General features: G+C 32.6%; 1 long non-coding RNA gene across 1 annotated transcript; it reads left to right on the top strand.

Moving 5' to 3' along the window:
• Positions 1-915: 915 nt before the first annotated feature.
• Positions 916-5575, top strand: LOC143049363 (uncharacterized). Its single transcript, XR_012970199.1, has 4 exons — positions 916-1094; positions 1551-1675; positions 4231-4333; positions 5311-5575. It is a non-coding gene; the product is annotated as an uncharacterized LOC143049363 (long non-coding RNA).
• Positions 5576-6642: the final 1067 nt, after the last annotated feature.

The following is a 6642-nucleotide window of genomic DNA, read 5'->3' as shown; positions in this document are numbered from 1 at the left end:
TGATGGTTTGATCTTCTAATCCTGAATTCTCTTTACCTAAACTGTCAGGCTCATCATCGGTAAACGCATAATACTCATCTAAAATCTTCTCCTATGAAACTACTGGGTCAAATACCTTTAAACGTTGATTAAATGTTCCTTAGGGCATCTTGTTTATAAATTGTATCCGAAGTTTTGATCATCGACAAACATGGCCGCCATGGCTAAACAAAGTACATATATAAAGGGGTCAAATGCAGTTCTCAAAAACTAAAGCTTTTAGAGCAAATCTGACACGGAGTAAGATTGTTCAATTTGTTAAGATCCATCAGGCCTGACATTGTCAGACGAATCGAACAACCCATTGTTGGGTTGCTGCAACTAAATTGGTAGTTTTAAGGCAATTTTGCAGTTTTGGGTTATTATCTTGAATATTGTTGAAGATAAAGATAACTGTAAACAGCAAAACTGTTCAGCAAAGTAAGATATACAAAAAAGTTTATATGACCAAAATTGTCAATTGACCCCTTTAGGAGTTATTGTCCTTTAAGGACAATTTTACACAAGTTGTTTATGTCTTTTAACTTAAAAAATCTTCTCAAATGAATCTAGTCTAAATTTTGTATATTATTTCGTTGTACTCAAGAAACGTAGACACTATGGTTAAAATGGAACATATGGGTAAAATGCATGTATTTGCTTTTGAAGAAAATATGACACATGGATATTTAAATGGCATTTTAAAGCCACTCATTAATATGTATACATGCATATTGAAAAGCAAAAATAATCAGCGATGAAAGATTTAAGCAAAAAAATATAGGTAAGCGATTCAGGCTCTTGAGAGCCTCTTGTGTTTTAATCTCTGCGTGGCTTTATAAGGTATAATACTTGGGTATAACAATGAAAAAAAATAACGTTGATTTTGTTTGATTTAGACAAAAACATAGTGATTCCTACTATCTGGCCAAAAGGAACATATCCTTTAGTCAAAGTCGAACAACAAACATACGGAAATGCAGTTTGTCCATCAGGAGTGCGATGGGATAGTGGTTCGGTCAGTTGGTGTACGGAAGACCAGAAAAATGACTGGTCCCAAAGTCAACACTTTGCAGGTAAAAATAAATACAAAATACAAAAATCATTCGAAATATTGAATCAAAATTATGGGAATGAACATTAATCACTTTGTCAATCAGAAATTAGATTTCTGCTTTAAGAAAATAAAAATCATGCTTTTTATCAATCTTCAAGATCCTTACACAATGGAATAAATGTCAGCAATATTGTTTAATGAGGCCAGGTAGCGACTCAAGTCTTAATCAGGTTTTCAAATGTCAACTTTAAGGTTAGGAATGTTTATATTATACACTAAACATTTAAACCATAACCATATAATAAATAGCACGTGACGTTGCGCGTTGAATATTGCTAATCTTTAGATTAATATGCTGTTTTATTCAAAATCAAATTCAAATAGTTACTTAAATATTTCTTTTTCGAGTGCTGATTTAAAGTCTAGTTTCGAATTAAAAACAATGTAATTTTATAAACTTTAAATACTTTGACAGGATCCAAGTCATCAGGAAACATCAACTCAATTTCTGTGTAAAGCGTGAAGAAGCACCGAACAGGGAAGGACGAGATTGGCCAAAAGGGGATTATTGTATCCCTCAATACAGTGGTTGTCCAGAAGGTAAAAATCTTTGTTTTTAATATGTAGTATATTATTTTGTCTTGTACATCTAAGGCAACCAAAAATTTTGATTTGAACACATCGTCAATGTCATAAATAACAGAAGACTATTAGCACAGCTCATTGGAAATTGAAAGAAGCGTTTGTACAATAATGCAAATTATCTGGTCAGTCAAAGTTCATACTTTATATCTTAATTTGTACAATATATGCTATATTCTTTTTTGTCTAGTTACCATTACAGTAAAATAAATAGATTCGTAAACCCTTTTGGCTTTTTACAGTTTCTGTAATTGATTTATGAATAATAGGCAAAAATGCAAAAGATTGTCATCAAGAGCGTTGATTCCTATCTCAGGTCAAATTTATCATTTAGGCCATAATAGCATTTTGCAGATCTTGTAATTCGAATAACTTTTTATTTGTGTAGATTCTATATACATGTAACTATCAAAGTTTTGTAGTAAAAGCAAAAATGTTAAAACATTATCATGTAAGGGATTAACTCATATGAGTTCAGCATTTCAGTTAAAGAATTTTTTTTGTAGATTTCATTTTTCTGATGGCTTACTGTTAAAAGTTTCTAGGTCTCTTTTATAGTTTAAAAGGCAATTTTTTTCAATGCTTAAACAAAATTCTGTTGAGGTCAAAAGCTACTATACAACAGGGTCAATATATAACTTTAGTCATATAAACATAATTGTAGATCATTTATTACTGATCATTGTTTGTGTCCATTAAGTAGTCACTTTTTCGCGATTCCTCATCAATTGATTCAAAAGAAACAAATTAAAATCACCAACAAATACGAGCGAATCTCTGGAACTTCAAAAGAACCGAGACTGGAAGCAACGATACGGAAAGCGTTGCTTGACACAGGCCTTCTCCTTTTGTGTAAACTATTTGGTTGAATTATTTAGGGAATCACTGAATAAAATTGAGAATGGAAATAGGGAATGTGCAAAAGATACAACAAACGGAGCAAAGAGCAAAACACAGACGATGGCAACCTATGGGTCTCTAATACAGCGAGAAAATCCCGCTTCCGGAGGCGAGCTTCAGTTGACCGCTAAACAAAAATGTGTACTCGTTCAGTGATAATGGACGTCATACTTAACTCCGAAATATATCAATGAACTAAAATTAAAATTCATACAAGACTAACAAAGGCCAGAGGCTTATGACTTGGGACAGACGCAAAAATGCGACGGGGTTAAACATGATTTTTTTTTATCTCAACCTTCCTTCTATACCTCTAACCAACTTAGAAAAAACAAACAAACAGCAATACGCACAGTAAAACTCACTAGGTTTAAAAGAAGTCCGAGTCCGATGTCATAATATGTAACAAAAGAAACTATGATAATGATACATAAATTAACAAAGGACTACTGACAGTCACTGACATGCCAGCTCTAGACCTCATTTAATTATGAACTGATTGAAAGATTATGATTTCATCATATGAATATCAACCACAATCCCTCCCGTAAGGGATTTAATATCATACCATCATATAATATATCAAAAGAACATAACCCATATCATGCCAACATCTGGTTTTAGAATGAATGTTTTTATTTTCGATGCAAAGACCCTATACGTGAATCAATATTAAAGCCAAAATATGCCATCTTTAACGACCTGACAACAGCATCGTAACTAGTCCCTTCTTGATAAGTCTGTTTTGGTTTGGTTAGCTTTTGAGGTAAATGCCGACATTTTTGTGCTTTGTAAAGAATATTACCATAAAAGATTGGATGTGAAATACCTGAAGCATGACTGCAGCAGGCCCAATCTTAGGCAGCTAGTGGTCCGCTCTCTTATGAAAAATTCTTGATCCACCATTGGCTTGGCAGGCATACATCACGTGTTATGCGAATCCACAATCATTCATAATGTCAAAGTGGAAGTAGAAGTTGATATCATTGTTTTCGTCATAGATTCGTTTTTAAAGTCAAGCATATGTGCAAATATTAGGGAAAAGATCAAGATTCAGGTTAACAGAGATAGAAAAGATGCAGGCACTCACAGAAGTTATTTTCAATATAAGTTTAATATGTTTTGGGGCTCCATCATGGAGTTCATTATTTCAAGACGAAATATATTTCAACTTGATTGATATCTAATAAACATATGGAAAAGGTAAAAAGAACATTGAGCGCAGAGTACGGAAAACAAATGTTCAAATCTGAAATGTCATAGAAACATAATATGTTTGTTGTTGCATGTCCTATATTTGTTTTTCAGTTATTCTAAATTATCCTGTTTTCATTGCTTTTTATAGTAGAATGAATAATGATAATAGTGACATCATAAAATGAACGGTGAAATGTCAATTTTCCTAGACAGAAAAATATAGACACATTTTTCATTTAAATGGACGACCGTTTGATTGTCTGGGGGAAAGGGGGGGGGGGGTACGCGTTTTATAATTGTTATTTTCATAGGTACTAGTATAGTTGTATAGATATATAGATATCAATAGTGATAACAAAAGGTACTAGTATAGTTGTATAGATATCAATAGTGATAACAAAATAAATATTATGTAGGCTGGGACACAAAAGCTAACAGTTACAGCAGATGTAATCAAGCTTCTGGATATTACCCAAGCGGAACCTATAGTACTGATATAATGATGAACTTCTGTTGCAGGTATATCACCATACATTAATATAACATTTTGTAGAAAACAAATTCTGGTTAAAAAACCAAAACCGAGGGAAACACAACTACGAGGGGAAGAAAAGGAAACGACAGGAACACCGAATTCGAAGTGCAAAAAAAAAACCAACAACGCCAACACAAATAGAAACGGAATATTTGATAACAACTGCAATATTTCTGACTTAGTACAGGACATTTTAAGAAAAAATGAAGGGTTGAACCTTGAATATGGGTAGCAAATTTTAAAACCTTCCGCTTTATGACCATGTTAAAAAATATTGCTAAAATGACAACATAACGTGACAGAATTTCCCAGACAATCTAAAGGCTTGAATTTATTCTCGTAATTTCATTCATGTAGCATAGAAATGTAGCAAAATGAGTTGAATATAAACGTAAGAGGATGTGGTATGATTGCCGATGAGACAGCTCTCCACATGAGACCAAATGACACAAAAATTAATAACTTTTGGTCACCGTACAGCCTACAACAATGAGCAAAGCCCATACCGCATAGTCAGCTATAAAAGGCCCCGAAATGACAAATATAAATAAATTCAAACGAGAAAACAAACGACCTTATATATGTACAACATAATGAATGCAAAACAAATATTTGACACTGCAACAAACGACAATCAACGAATTACAGGCTTCTGACTTAGGACAGGCACATACAAGACGTGGCGTGGTTAAACATAAGTGTTTGTTCTATGTTTTGTGTATCTTTGCTATACAATAGAAAAGTAATTGCAGGAATAATTGTGAATTGTTCATCCATCGAAGAAAAATGCAAGCTTGCAAGCTCGGGCAATATCAAAATCAACTCTGGAAAATATCAATCAGTATTTATGCAAAGCAAACATATCATATAAAGTCTACAAATCCGTTGATAAATTGTAATAAATGATGTAATTTACTAAAAAGAGACGGTGTAAGAATGCTTTGTATTTTTTTTTTTATAGAAATGACAGTGATTCTTCGATACCTATCACTTTACCACGTGACCAACCATTCTATCTTGTACGGAATAACGGCTCCAAACAGTGCCAACAAGTAAATGGAATGACATCTAAAGAAGAATATATAACATGGGATAATGCAAACAATTCACAATTGTATAAGAATTATAAGATTACAAGTGATATCCACCCGTTGGTGAATGTAACTAGTGATTTCGATCTAACCATGTATTTTTGTTATTATTACAAATAAAGTAACACATTTTCAGCTTTTGTGATGCTTTTGTATTGGATATTTTCTTGAAATAAAGTTTAAGGGCGGTAAAAGTTGTATATTGTTTTTGTCTCTGATAAATTTTTTGTCTCTGATAAATTTTATATATACTAAGTAGATAGAGATACAGGTAGTTCTTTCCATTGATGTTTAAACCATATAAGTCCTTGAGTATTTTTTTTAGAAATAAGTCATACAAGCCATTGATTTATGAAAACAATCACTTGGCCTGGATCGTTATATTTTCATTTATCCCGAACGTTACACTTTCATGAGAAAATGATATGAAATATATACTGCATTTGTAGTAGTAGGTTTTATGAAATATTTTGATTATAATTGGACTTAGGGGTGATTAAAAACAACTGAAAAATATACGTATACCGTGTGTGTGGCTGTTCTATATTACCTACATATGATATGCTATATCATACAACTGAAAGATTGTATGATATCTGTATTCTACAAATATTCGGGGCAAATCATCAATATGTAACAATGCCAAAGAACATGATTCATAGATCGCTTCAAAACGCACGATCTTATCCTTTCAGATTGCATGCGTTACACAAAACAAATGTAAAACCTTACCTTATTCGTTGAGTTTGTATTGTCTTTTCTTTAGTTCTTTATATACTTATATCGGAAAAAATTATTTTGATCTTAACATCAATTGAAAGGTCTGAACAATAACCTACTCACTCATGTTCAGTGTTTCAGTCAATGTTGTCCTGATCCACAGCGATAAATTCAGTACTGTTCAGACAAATCGCTGACCGTCAATTTAGTACTGTTCAGTCGCTTTGTAGACAATTCAGTATAATGTTTAAGTGTACAAGAAGATAAACACTCCCGTACAGTCTGAAAAAATACTGAACCGAATTTTATTAATGTTCAGATACAAATTGGTTTAATAGGGATTATCATTACAAAATTTAACATTTTGATTTAAGTAGAACCTGAAAAGACACCATACTCGTGGCTGTTATGCTGTATCGCAAAATATCTGGTTAAAACTACCAGTACAGAACAAGTATTGATTAAGGGAATATTGCCTATGG

The sequence above is a fragment of the Mytilus galloprovincialis genome, chromosome 10, assembly GCF_965363235.1.
Source record: "Mytilus galloprovincialis chromosome 10, xbMytGall1.hap1.1, whole genome shotgun sequence".
Taxonomy (NCBI): Eukaryota; Metazoa; Mollusca; class Bivalvia; order Mytilida; family Mytilidae; genus Mytilus; species Mytilus galloprovincialis.
The sequence above is the reverse complement of the archived record's forward strand: the minus strand, read 5'-3'. Positions and strand labels throughout refer to the sequence as shown.